Here is a 14,804-nt window from a genome sequence, read left to right as displayed (position 1 = left end):
ATATATTTTTCAAAACCTATATACTTCCATATAAACTCCAGGCAACAATTTAACGAAATTTGAAAATTCTTAAGTTAATGTTTTGAGTTGATCTTGTATTTAATGCAGTTTAACTTCCCCAACTTTCTTGCTTTATAGTCTGCCTAGTTTAGCATGTGGTAGTATGTTTGCCTCCAGACTAGCCGGCCCAGGTTCAATTCCCGCAAGGTCAGAGATTTTCGTGTAAAATTTCTACCTCTGGACTAGAGGTGCTGGTGCAAAACTTCTAGGGTGCTATTCATAGACATTTCACAGCACGCGCTACGAGCGTACTAAGCTAGCCTCGGCTATCCACTGGTTACTAGTACAGAATTCAAATCATATCCTATCGCTAACACTGGTTTATGAATACGAAAAACGCTGATCATCCACAGGAAGCCCGCTCTAAAAATGTCTATGAATACGGCCCTAAATCACTAGATTTTCTACCAATATGCCTGGAATAAATCTCAACTCTCTCTGCATTGCATATGTCACTGTTGATAATGATTTGTCTGTTGGATGGACATTAAGTCTGGTGGCCCCCCCCCCCCCCCTTGTTGCTATTGCCTTATCATTCTCACTCATTTCCTACACTACACTACACTTACACATACACTCACTCTAGTAAATGACAGTTTCTCCACAGATCACATCACGCACAGTGTGGTCCATTAAAGTGGTGTACAACCTGAAAATTGATCACATTCGTGCCACATGTCCATGATATGTGGAACCCGAATCTGGTTAGGCATTGAATGCGCACGCGTGCACATACACACACTTTTGCTTTATTCTTGGAGTCTTAAGAGCTGCTCAGTTTTGCTTAGTAAATCTCTGCATGTGACTCATTAATGGTGCTGACAACATCCAAGCTAAAATATAGTTCTTGTTATGTTCTTTCCCACATGTCCATTGCTACTATATCAGTTACATCAAATGCAGGCTCGTAGAGTTAGAATGTTAGCCACATACATAGTCCTCAACATAGCCACTCGCTAAGTGTCGGATCCGACCATTCTGCAATTATTGTTAGTTTGCATACACCAGGGATCGTCAGCACAGAGCACGCTCGGGCTAGCCTCTCTTACCTGCAGAAAACACAGTGTGCTATAGTGCTCTCGTAGCTGCTAGCGGATATGCTATCTCTCCGTTACACGACAGTGCACACGGGACCACCGCATACCCATTGCACATTTCAGCGAGTGCTGATGACCACTGTGGTACACCATTGAAATGAAAGGATTAATCTTGTCTGTAGTGTAACTATTCTACACCAGGGGTCGGCAAACTTTTCTTCCAGTGGGCTAATAGTAACTATTTTAATCTCTACAGGCCAACGGACAAAGATGGTACTGCATTGGCATACAGCTGGAGAGGTAAGATCTGGCCTGTGATAGGAAATTTTTAATTGCACTAATTTTTGTTCTCCGGCCTTTCGTGCATGTTGTGTGACAGGTCTAATCTCTCCAGCTGCACTTAAATAACCGCAAAAAGTAATTTTTACAAATTTATTGAATGAAAAGTATAATAATAATAATAATAATAATAATAATAATAATAATGATGAGTTGTTGAAATATAGGCCTACAATGAGAACAATAAACTTAGGATCAAAATTAATATACCGTATCATCAAAACTGATTGCAGTTCATCTGTTAATAATGAATTATATTTAGATTTTACATCATTCATCTTTAATAATAGGCCTATATGGAAAAGCGCACAATGTGCAATAATGTGCAAGAGTTACAGTTCTTTTCAAGAATTGCAACTATCACTGAAAGGATGTTCAAACTTTCTATCGCTCATCCACACAGAATTTGCTTAGCAATTCCATCTGTAAGTTGGACCTCATTACATGGTATCTATTGTAGTGTTCGCCACATCTTTTGCACTTGCAATTGGGGCTTGGTTCATGAAAGCATTTAGTTTCAAACAATTATGGTGAAATCTGTGCATAGAAAGTCTAGTCATTATGTGCCTCAACATGAAGCCTCCCTGTGCCCACTCGTTGATCATAGCATCGCTTGTGTAGAACTCCCCCAATATGTTCACTTTCTTCTGCTTGGAGTTCCTTGTACACTGGAAGCAGCAGCTTCAGACGCAGTTCTGCCAGGTAGAACTCCTCTCTTGTCAGTTCATATACAAGGTGTGAAGGGGTGTATTTGGGTAAACATAGAGCTCTTTTTAGGAAGGATGTTTGCAGCTTCTCAATTTTTTCAAGCTGGCTCCTCTTTAGGTGTGGCCATATATTTTCCAGGCTGTAGTTCGCTACTGGACTGACTTTCAGTTGGAATAGCTCTATGACTTGTTAGAGCTACATTCATTCTTCATCTTCGAAAGTGTCTTTTCACACAGGTATAGTCCGGGTTTAGCTTACTTAATACCCTAAAGGTGAAACCTAATCTTTTTCCCCTATTGTACTAGATATTCTAGTGGATTATAGTGATTTTCTAGTTCTCAGGTTGAATTTTCTTTTACCAACTTCGTTTCGAATTTTGCATACTGACAAAAATAACTACAACTGGCAGTTATTTTCCAACTTAAGTTGGCAGCAATAACTTCGGTTTGCAGTAAAGTCATTTGTAAGTAAGGTAAGTAAGTTGCAGTAAAGTAAACTAATGATGTAATGAAAATGCAAGTACCTTGGCTTGTGAATTAATAATTAATTAGTAATACTGGTAAAGGTAAAAGGTAAAGGTATCCCCGTAACATGCCATGAAGGCACTTGGGGGGCATGGAGGTAGAGCCCCATGCTTTCCATGACCTCGGCACTAGAATGAGGTGGTGTGGTCGGCACCACGCTCTGGCCGCCTTTTACCCCCGGGAAAGACCCGGTACTCTATTTTATAGGAGGCTGAGTGAACCTCGGGGCCGTTCTGAAAGTTTGACAACGAGAAAAAATCCTGTCGCCACCTGGGATCGAACCCCGGACCTAGTAATACTGGTATTAATATTAATATCAATATCAATACACAATTCAGTTCTGTTGTGGTTCCAGTTCAGCTCAATATTCAGGTAAGTGTAATTAAATAAGAAATAGCTTATAGACCTACTTCGTATGACGTAAATACATTTGACATTTTAATGAAATTCTTTCGTGTTTAGATTTTTATTAAAATGTCCAAGAGAGGAAATAGCATGATAGCAATTTCTCCAAGAAAGAAAGTCACAAAAGTTGGTTTTTAGCTTGTCATCACACTGCAGATTGATCACTTCCAGTTGAAGGATAGGTCAAATGGGTTTTTTAAATGAAAAGTCTTTGGCACTTGCATCAAGATAATAAGAATGCTGCAGAAACTGTAGTTTAGGTCAGAAAATATATCCACTGCAAATTTGTCTGGGAATGTGGATTTCACTTCTTGTATTCTTTGAAAGTATGGGAAATGAACAGCTTGACATGGTTTGTGACTGAATCAGTCACACCTTCCTTCGAAATGACCTTTAGTCTTTAATGCAGTATAGGTTTGTCATGCAAGCACTGTTTTGCGTAGCATTTTTAGAGCAAATGAAGTTAATTGTTTACAGAACTGGTTCCTAACACATGATAGATTCAAATATTTCCCCACAGTGTATGATACAGTGAATAGCCAAAGGCTATGAACATTCTGCATTTTCACAAGCTTTGTAGGCCCTAAATGTTTCCAACTAAGCCCTTTTCTGTTCCACACATATTTTTACCACCATCAATTGTCACACATTTTAACTGATTCCACTTCAAATTGTCCTTTGTTAAGGTTTTCTCAACTTCTTGAAGAGATTTTCGCCTGTATTTGTTCCATGGAGACTATTCATAGAAGCTAATTCTGCAGTCATTCAAAATCAGCACTGACTGTTTTCTCTGGAATCCATATTGACTTGCGGAGGCAAATTGTCTCCAAATTATAGCGTTGTGTTTTCTTCCCTGGAAATTATGTAGTCGAGAAGGATGACATAGATAACTGCATGTACTTTATCCATGATGTCGAAGTGGAAGTTGTGGAGAGAAACAAGTTTTATATGAGAATTGCGTGAGACGTGTTGACGACGTGATACAGGGAATTTACGAAAATAGACCTCATTCCATATATATATATATATATATATATATATATATATATATATATATATATATATATATATATATTATTGGGTTATTTTACGATGCTGTATCAACATCTCAGGTTATTTAGCATCTGAATGATAATGCTGGTGAAATGAGTCTGGGGTCCAACACCAAAAGTTACATTTGCTCGTATTGGGTTGAGGGAAGACCCCGGAAGAAACCTCAACCAGGTAACTTGCCCCAACGGGATTCGAACCCGGGCCACCTGGTTTCGCGGCCAGACGCGCTGACCTTGACTCCACAGGTGTGGACTCCATATATATATATATATATATATATATAAAGCCAGAACATTCTCATATTGAACAGAAAGAAATGGATTCATTTACTGAACTACTTCCCTGCCTCTCAGCTTAAAATATTCTGTCTAATGGAATCTCTTGAATTCACATACGGTACCAAATTTACTGTAAACCTACTACAGTTAATAAATGTTGGACATTTGTGAAAGTTCTCGCAATGAGATCTGTAGTTTCAATTTTATTTCAGTTTAATTTTGAAATATGGTTAGTACGTTTTTAAAATATTAAATTTTACAGGAGAGTGAAAAAAACATTTTAATATCTTGATAACAAACAAATATTTGACATAAGATGGAATTTAAATCACTTCTTGTAAAGTGTGTATCCATGCCTTGGCTTAAGTTGTGTTTGCATAAGTTTCGGGAAGACTTTTTTTTTTTTTTTGATAGGAACCAAGTGAAATCTCATTTTCTTAATTTTCTTGACATACGAGGTTGCTGTTCAACACCATAGGTATGCTGCAGCTCTTCATGAATTTGTAAAGTTTTTTTCCCCCCATAATATGCACCCAAAAATAGACAAACAAGAAATTTGAAAATTGCTTGTAGTTTAAAACCAAATTTTCCGTCAACGTTTTTTCACTCTTCCGAGAACATTCTGAGCTTGCATCAGAAGGCAAAGGAAAATAAGCACCAAACATGGATTTTTAGGTTATGGTTGATTAATATGTAGGATTTCATGCTAGTTTCGATGCTGGTAATCCCAAATTACAAGGATAGATATTTGCATATACAGAGTGATTCACGAGGAGTTACCGCCATATTCGGAGCATATTTCCGAAGGCATTTTGAGCAAAGAATGTTTTATAAACACGAGTCCTGTTCTCATCTATTCAGAAGTATAATTTCTTTAATTGGCTAGTATTTTGAAGCTAAAAATGTGTGAATTCCATAGGTGCTTGGTACAGATTTTTTTTCTTCGATTTTTAGCTACAAAATTACATTTTCTTATCACAGAATTGTTACAAATCATGCCACACTTGTAAACTATCTGAAACTGTACATTAGGATCCAAATTTGAACTGTGAAGAATAAAATTACTAGAAGTTAAGTGATTTGTAGCAATTGTTGTGATAAATGCGTAAGAATAATGTAATTTTTAGTTAAAAATTGAAAAAAAAAAAAAATCTGTACAAAGCAACTAAGGAATTAACAACACATTTTTAGCTTCAGAACACTAGCCAATTAAAGAATACAGTAGAGCATCGATTATCCGAAACAATCGAGGACGGGTGGGTGTTTGAATGACTGATTTTTCGGATAACCGATCATTTACAAAAACAAATTGTACCGGCGTCACAGGAGCAATATGAAACAAAGAAACACCGATATTAAACACAAACCTGTACATATAGGCTATACTGTATTTTGTATCACGCGTCTTACAAATAAAACATAAAACTGACTAGCCTAGTTTGATAAGTTCAAAATGGTCATTAGAGTAGGCCTACAGTTTAGGAAAAGGAGTCCATTTTTTTTTCTTCAGAGCTGAGACTCGTTTTTTTTTCAGCCAAATCTCGCAAACAGCGCTAACGGAACTTCTACATGGCGCTCGCGCAAATTTGAATTTTTCGACTGGAATGTTTTCGGTTGATCGGTATTCGGATAATCGATGCTTTATTGTAGTTCACTTTCTATTTGTAATATTCTTTTGCCCTTAAAATTAAATAAAATGTATTTTATAAACAACTTCAAATTAGTATAACTCTGAAAATATTGAGAATATGTTTATATGACATCTTTTGCTCAGAATGTCTTTGGAAGTAAGCTCCGTAAGTGGCAGTAACTCCTCGTGAATCACTCTGTATTTTCGAAGTACGTGACGAAGTTTGTGAAAATTTGTTGATTTTTGACAAAAGGAAGGTAGGTATCTATTGAGTTTCATATTACTTTGGTATATTGTTTAGGAAGGGAAACATTTAGAAAGAGTGGAACGTTCATCTTAGCATTACCGTATCTAAAAATGGAGATTTTGTACTTACTTTTTTTTCTGGTTTCTGAGGTAAGTGAAATTGTTCAGTTTCGAAAATAAAAGGTTCAAAATATTTTTGGAGTTCCATTATGGTCTTGAAGTGGTACAAGTAAGGTAAAGTTGTCTAATTCCGTGATACTCCTAATTCTGCGATACGTTTTTTTCACTGATGCAATCTTTCGTGAAAGATGTCTGGCGCTATGGTCGAACATTCAATTTGATTGACATTCAATTTAAAAAAAGTATCACGGGATTAGGGGTATCACGGAAATAGGCAACTTTACCCTCTTAGATGGAAAGATATTTTTGTTTTTTGCTTTTAGAGAAAAAAAATAGTTTTAAGTGTACACTGCTGAGAAGTCACATCTATTAAACCCTATTTCTTCAATAAGAGAGTGTGTTGTTCTTTTTATATTGCTGTAAACTAAATATCTAATCTCTAATACTCAATTAATTTATTCATATACAGTAAATAATACAGAAGTGGCGAGAGGTTGTAGCCTTTTCTTAAACCTCAGTTGACGTGTTTCCATTGAGAATTTTTGGTTCCAATAATTCCTACAGATATTTGGCTGTAATTATATAGCCCTTCATGGCCCTACATATATAGTACCCCAAAAAGTGTTTTTTGTCATTAATTTTTTATTTGTTGAGTATATTTGTGTTTAATAAGTGACGGAAAAACTGTTGAAATCATGTTTGATTGTTTCTTTACTGAGTGTTTGCCAATTTCCGAGAAGACACCTGTCTTTTACAATATATGCGACAAGATTAGTGGGTTACTAGAGAGGATATCTAAGTGACGCGATTTCAATGATTTAAGACCGGCGTCTTCTCGGAAATTACCCGAAATAATAATTTCAACAGTTTTTGTGCCACTTATTAAACACAAATACATTCAACAAATAAGAAATTAATGCCTAAAAAACACTTTTTGGGGTATAGGCTATATGTAGGGCCATGATGGGCAAAATAATTACCTATTTGGCTATTATCATTAGGGTCCGCAATTTTGTTCTGTTATTTCGAAGTTAACGATATAGAGAACACAACTGTCTGTCGCACGGAACAGTAAGTTTACCAGTCTGAGCGCCCTCTCCGTACGTGACTGCAGCAAACACAGTCTAATGCAATAGTACGCGAGTTCCTGCCTAGACTAGAAGATCACAGCTGGCAAGGAGACTTGGATATAGTGAAGACGACAAAAGGATCCAAAATAACAGCATTTTTTTTTGGCGGAATTTGGTCGTAAGTATTTTTACTCAAATGGAAATAATATTGTTTGTAAATTGTGTCAATCTACAATACGTGGTGAAAAACATAGATACACATAGAAATACTGTAACAGTAAGAAACATATTGCACATGTTACACAGTTTGAGCTTAGAGAGAAAGAAGAAATGCCAGTAACGTCATATTCTGATACTACTTAGATCAGGCCTGCACAAGGTTTACGCTCTCCGAGCCTGCTTAAAGCTCATGAGCGGAATGCAGATATTAGCTGCGCTCTGTGTAAGGGTGAACTGGAAGAAGGGGTGATCTCGTACAAAATATACACAAAGGATATACAGTACTAGTAAGAGTGTTTATGAAATTAATTCCCGTTCAGTGTTTGCAAAACTATCTTGGACCATTATTAATTAATAAAGAAATATTTATTTTACAGAAATAGGCCTAATAGAAATTCTATAGCTACTTAAATGTACAATATCATATTGTTATATTTTTATTTATCAGTGCATCAAAACGAGGTTTTATGCTGTTGGCAGCTGAAAGGAACAATAGCCTACTGATCGCGATGAAACATCAGTTACAGATGTTCGATGTCTGCCTTTATTAAAGTTGATTATAGAAAACAGTTGCTCACAAATATAAATATTGAGCAAAACATAGCAATCATTTTCACAGCCAGCCTGTGTAGTCGTGGATATTATTGCTAATGTTTAGTCTTGTAAAACTCAACCAGGCTAGTAGTATTATTCAAACGATACAGTAGGTAAGTAACATGAAACAGTTACTGAGAATAGGCCTACACACTGCACTCCTCTAGATAGCTGAGTGGTCGTTTCCCTCTCCTCTTCCTAGAGCAAGTTTATGTCATTCTGACGTATCTTCCTCTCCGTTTCGGCGAGCGGTAAACACAGCTCTCCCGCTCCGAAGGAGCGCGCGCGCTCGTTGAGCGCTGTTTGTGCAGGTATGGCTTAGATCCTAAACAGTCGGAATATTTCCGTGACTTGCGTGAAATGATAGTGGGCGCCAATATTCCTTTTTTTTAAGTTGGAAAGCCATTATTTCAGGCGGTAATTGGAAAAATATAGGCCCTACATGTAAAATCGCTCCTTCGGAATAAACTGATCGAAAGATCTGAGCTAAAATCCTTAAGCGGTTAAAACATGAAGGGGTGGGAGTGGAGGACAGCAAATATATTTGTAACAAGTTGGAATAAGCACGACAGGGCTCCTACTGCAGAGCGAACATCGGCGAATATCGAACTTCGCCATACTCGACAAACTCGAATCGAACATAGCGCCTGTAATGCACGACGCTATCCTCTACTGCAGAATCACTTCGATCGTCGTCGTACCACAGTCTAGTATATAGGGTGTTAAAAATAACATTTACAACGTTTCAGGGATGATGGAGGAGGTAAAAACAGACATCTTTTGTAAGTGACAAAACTTTGGCAGATGCGCTGTTTATTGTGTACGTAAGTGTTAGTGTAATCTATAAGGAGCGAGACCAATTGTTTTAGAGGTGGTGTTCAAACTGCCGTTCATTGAAGGCATTGCACAACTGGTACCTTCGTACTATGGCGTGTCTGCAACGCTCAAGAAGGCCAACATTGATTCTAATAACATGTGCAGCTTCAACAACGCGAGCAACTAAGTCTTCTGCCGTATCGATTGGTGTCTCATACACAAGAAGTTTTATGTCTCCCCATAAAAAGAAATCCAGTGGGTTAGGTCCGGTGATCGAGGTGGCCACGGTACCGGCCCACCCCTGCCAATCCAACGATCGGGGAATGTAGCATTTAGGTGCTTCCTGACACGACGATCAAAGTGTGGAGGAGCACCGTCATGCTGAAACCATATTCGTTCTCTGATTTCAATGGGATATTTTCTAAAAGTTCTGGTAGGACGCCGCATAGAAAAACAAAATAATTATCACCACGGAGAGTGTTAGGGATCCTTTTAACTTGTTGCAGGCACAGCAGTACAAACAGAACTAACCAGTGTGTGTTGTGACGGAAGTCAAGCCATCTACTCTTTAGGCCGTCTTGCGGCAAAACGGCGCATCTGCTAAAGTTTTGTCACTTAAAAAAGATGTTTGTTTTTACTTCCTCCATCATCCCTGAAACGTTATAAACGTTATTTTTAACACCCTGTATACAGTCACGAAGCTTGAGTTGTGAGGGTGCTAGGAACAATAAACTGTGCCGATACTATTTCGCATTGCATGTAATGAGGCGATATTAGCGACCCTAGTGGTTAACAACTATCTGTGGATGCATATTTATTACGTACCGAGCTTCGTGACTGTATATACTAGACTGTGGTTGTTCATTACCACATGTAGCAATTGAAAATGTAATGCGTAAGTTATGCGAATATTTTTTTCCCTCCATATTACTGTCAAAAATTTGGATGCATACTTTATGCGATGGCGTGTATTATTCGAGTAAATGCGGAATATATAAATATCTTCCGAGAGATAAACCATCCTGTAATGTAATACAATAATATAGTTATTTAGACCAGTCCGTATTAGGATGCACATTAAATAAACAAAATATTGATAAATTCTTACGAATAATAGTAAAGAAGAATATTCAACTACCAGAATCCATGGCATTTCTACTAAGTTACATGCACGTAACAAGATTATTAAGCCATGAAAGAGTAATGGAACGGAGAAAAATTCTCTCCGGCGCCGGGACTTGAACCCGGGTTTTCAGCTCTACGTGCTGATGCTTTATCCACTAAGCCACACCGGATACAACTCCGACGCCGGTTAGAATCGTCTCAGATTAAGCTCCAACTCTTGGGTTCCCTCTAGTGGCCGCCCTCTGCACTACGTCATAGATGTCTATGAACGCAGGACCGAAGTCCACACATGTGCTGAGGTGCACTCGATATGAGTGACTAGTAGGCCGGGATCCGACGGAATAAGCGCCGTCTTAAATCACGAAGTGATTTACGCATATCATATATATTATTTTAATGTACCGAAGTACATATGATATTTCCATGCGCCGGAGAGAATTTTTCTCCGTTCCATTACTCTTTCATCGTATGATGACGCAGAATATCTGCATGGAAATATCATATGTACCTCGGTACATTAAAATAATATATAAGATTATTAAGGATATAATTAACTTTCATATTTCGGAGTAAAGGTCATAATTATTCAAAATATAAATCTAGGTTCGTTAGCATTAGTGACATCTAGGCCTACTAACAAAAGAGAAGTTGAAAATATAGGCTACCTAACAGAATTTTGTATAGCATGCTTCGACTATATAGCATATGTCTATACCTCACATGACCTCACTATTTCAGATGCTGGAAGACCACTGTTGTCAGAAGCGTCTTAAAATAATAACATAGCGTTTTTAGTTTAATTTGGTGAACAATTACCTTAATTATGTCCAGTCGCTGGAGAAAATAATAATAATAAAAAATGTGTTTTACTATTACTATCGAATAAAGTGCGTCACCTTATTCCTAATTTACCGTTTTTTCATAGGTTACAATACGGTTTTGTCTAATTGTAATGGCAGAGAATTGTTATTCTTTGCATTGTGATTAGAGGTTAGTTTCTGTGTTTTGTATGACACTTGTGAAGCTAGTTTAAGTTAAGGTTTGAAAACACTCGATACCATATTTCCTTTAAAGATGTTTTCTGTTAGTAGTTCGTAAAAATTCGTTCTCGGTATTTCAAGATATAAACAATGAGTGATCGCAATTTGAGAATTGCGTTTTGTTGTGTAACGATACACGCACATAGAATTCTTATCTCCATCTTGTGTAGAACAAAATTTAACCTTAATATAGCTATCGTTACTATGGTTTGAGATAATGATTGTGGGTGATATAAGCAATAATTAGACCTATATTCACTGTTTCGTACTAGTGATATATGTTTATCGGAAACGGAGTGCAGTTGTTTAAAACTTCAATTGGGTGTATAAATGTAGTACACACAGGAAGTGCGCAAAAGATTTGCTAAATTGTTTCCTAAGTAATAATAATAATAATAATAATAATAATAATAATAATAATAATCAGTGGCGGCTCGTGGATATTGAATTAAGGGGAGCTGCATACAAAAATAAACCAAGCAACTTACTTTATTTAAAGATTAGTTCCATGCGCCTTATCTTGTAAGTTGTGTTTAAATGAGACAGGCTCATGTCAGTAGATTTACTGGCATTTAAAAGAATCCTGCGGCACAAAATTCCAGCACACCAGTGACGCTGATATAACCGCTGCAGTTGCGAGTGTCGTTAAATAAACCATAATTTAATTTTTTATATGGAGATTTGAACCTTAGAAATATCTAACTGGCGATGTTGTAGTTGGTTATATAATATATCTACATGATACATCAATAAATGAATACACTCCTTTTTTCTTTCACATCCGAACAAGACATTGCACGTCTCCTAGCTTTTCAAGAGAGTGAGTCTGGAGCTTAGTTACACGCATTACCTTCTCCTCACATCGGCACCCTAATAGATAGTACATCCTTTAAAATCGCAATAGCTTTACGCCTTGGTTGTAAACTCTGCCAGCCACACCAATGTATTTGTGGGGGAATTGCTGATATTTACGGTTATCATGCACTCAGCTGTGCGAGGAGCAAGGGTCGCATTCCCAGACATACATCACTCAATGATATCATTAAAAGATCTCTGACTTCTTGTGGCATCCCGTCTCTTTTGGAACCACCAGCTATTAGTCACGCAGATGGTAAACGACCCGATGATCTGACCTTAATTCCATGGTCTAGAGGAAAATCTTTAATTTGGGACTCCACTTGCGTTGACACTCTAGCTCCATCTCACTTGCCGAATACCTCCAGACGAGCAGCATCTGCTGCTGAATTAGCCGTGAAGAAGAAAGTCAATAAATGTGCTCATCTTTTAGACAATTATATCTTTGTCCCATTTGCTGTGGAGACCTTCGGTCCTTGGAGTCATGACGCTAAAGTTTTGGTATCTCAAATCGGCCAAATTTTGATCTCCATTACTGGTGATCGCCGTTGCACTACTTATTTGCGTCAACGCTTAAGTATTGCTATTCAACGCGGAAATGCAATGAGCGTTTTGGATACTCTTCCAGAGTCCAGCCCTTTGGACGAACTTTTTCTCCTGTAAAATTTTTTATCTCTATGTAAATGTTTATATTTAGTGTTTATATATGTGTAATTGTAACGGTGAAAATATTATAAAAAAATAAATAAATGAAACAAATAACTGAGCCAGAAATTGAATTCAGGATATTCAAGAGTAAGCACTAGGGCGCTTGCCACATTTATTGTGATGTTGTTAGATGTTTCAGATTCCATTATGGTTTGAAAACATTCTGGCAATGGCTCCTTCTTCTCATGAACAACATTTACTGTTCTTATTTTAAATCCATCTTGTTGCCCCAGCTGATGGAATTGTCTTTGAAACACATTAATCTAATACAGACTGAGTGGAGATCGAGAGAAGAAAGCAGGGATACTGGATAAATTATAAAAAAATATGCGAGCCTTTGTATTTTGTTTAGCAGCTCTTTCCATTATGAGATTCAACTGATGGGCACTTAATTTCACATTTCTCCTGAATTGTTAAGGTACTGAACTGAATAGACTGTAAATATTGTACAGAATTAAACATTGTTGCACTTGTACTCACAACGTTAAAGAAAATGTATTTAAAATTGCGCACTACTGGCAAACTGCTGCAAATTCTGCAGCGCCTGGAAACTCTGGATTCACGGCCAGAGGCAGCAGGGAGGAGGGGTAAAACTAACGCGCAAAGCATCCGAGACGAGACTGGCAGCTCCAGGGGAGGAAGTGGCTTCACCCTATAGACCTTGTCTCTGGTTTCGCTCTGGCAGCACCAGGGGAGGAAGTGACTTCACGAACGATTGCGTGCATGTCATTGAGAGCGAAATTAAAAAAAAAATTGGAGCCGCTAAATAGAGACTGTATAATAAATGTATTTCACAACATAAAACAAGACAAATGTCTGGGGGTGCTGCAGCTCCGCAGCCCCTCTTCGAAAGCCGCCCCTGATAATAATAATAATAATAATAATAATAATAATAACAATAACAATAATCATCATTACAATCATAATCAACATAATCATAATCATTATGATAATGATTATCATTATCATAATCATTATCATCGTGGCTGTCCTACTGTTCATATAGGAATATGCACGAGTTAACATCTATTGTTTGTCGAGACTTATCGTAGTATGCGCATGTCATTTTATTATAATAATATTTGATTCGTAATTTACAAAATTCAAAATTCTGGATTAGTTATAACTTCAATAGGATTGAATCGACACCCAGTCTTGTCGAGTTGCACAATTTCTTGGACATGATGTTGGCTTCCACTCGAAATCTCGTACGACCGCGACGATAAGGAGTTTTGTCGAGCTGCACAATTTCTTGGACATGATGTTGGCTTCCACTCGAAATCTCGTACGACCGCGACGATAAGGAGTTTTGTCGAGTTGCACATTTTCTTGGACATGATGTTAGCTTCCACTCGAAATCTCGTACGACCGCGAAGATAAGGAGTTTTGTCGAGTTGCACAATTTCTTGGACATGATGTTGGCTTCCACTCGAAATCTCGTACGACCGCGACGACAAGGAGTTTTGTCGAGTTGCACATTTTCTTGGACATGATGTTAGCTTCCACTCGAAATCTCGTACGACCGCGAAGATAAGGAGTTTTGTCGAGTTACACAATTTCTTGGACATGATGTTGGCTTCCACTCGAAATCTCATACGACCGCGACGACAAGGAGTTTTGTCGAGTTGCACATTTTCTTGGACATGATGTTGGCTTCCACTCGAAATCTCATACGACCGCGACGACAAGGAGTTTTGTCGAGTTGCACATTTTCTTTGACATGATGTTGGCTTCCACTCGAAATCTCATACTACCGCGACGACAAGGAGTTTTGTCGAGTTGCACATTTTCTTGGACATGATGTTAGCTTCCACTCGAAATCTCATACGACCGCGACGACAAGGAGTTTTGTCGAGTTGCACAATTTCTTGGACATGATGTTGGCTTCCACTCGAAATCTCATACGACCGCGACGACAAGGAGTTTTGTCGAGTTGCACATTTTCTTGGACATGATGTTGGCTTCCACTCGAAATCT

The sequence above is a fragment of the Periplaneta americana genome, chromosome 1, assembly GCF_040183065.1.
Source record: "Periplaneta americana isolate PAMFEO1 chromosome 1, P.americana_PAMFEO1_priV1, whole genome shotgun sequence".
NCBI classification, from domain to species: Eukaryota; Metazoa; Arthropoda; class Insecta; order Blattodea; family Blattidae; genus Periplaneta; species Periplaneta americana.
This window is presented reverse-complemented; position numbering follows the sequence as displayed.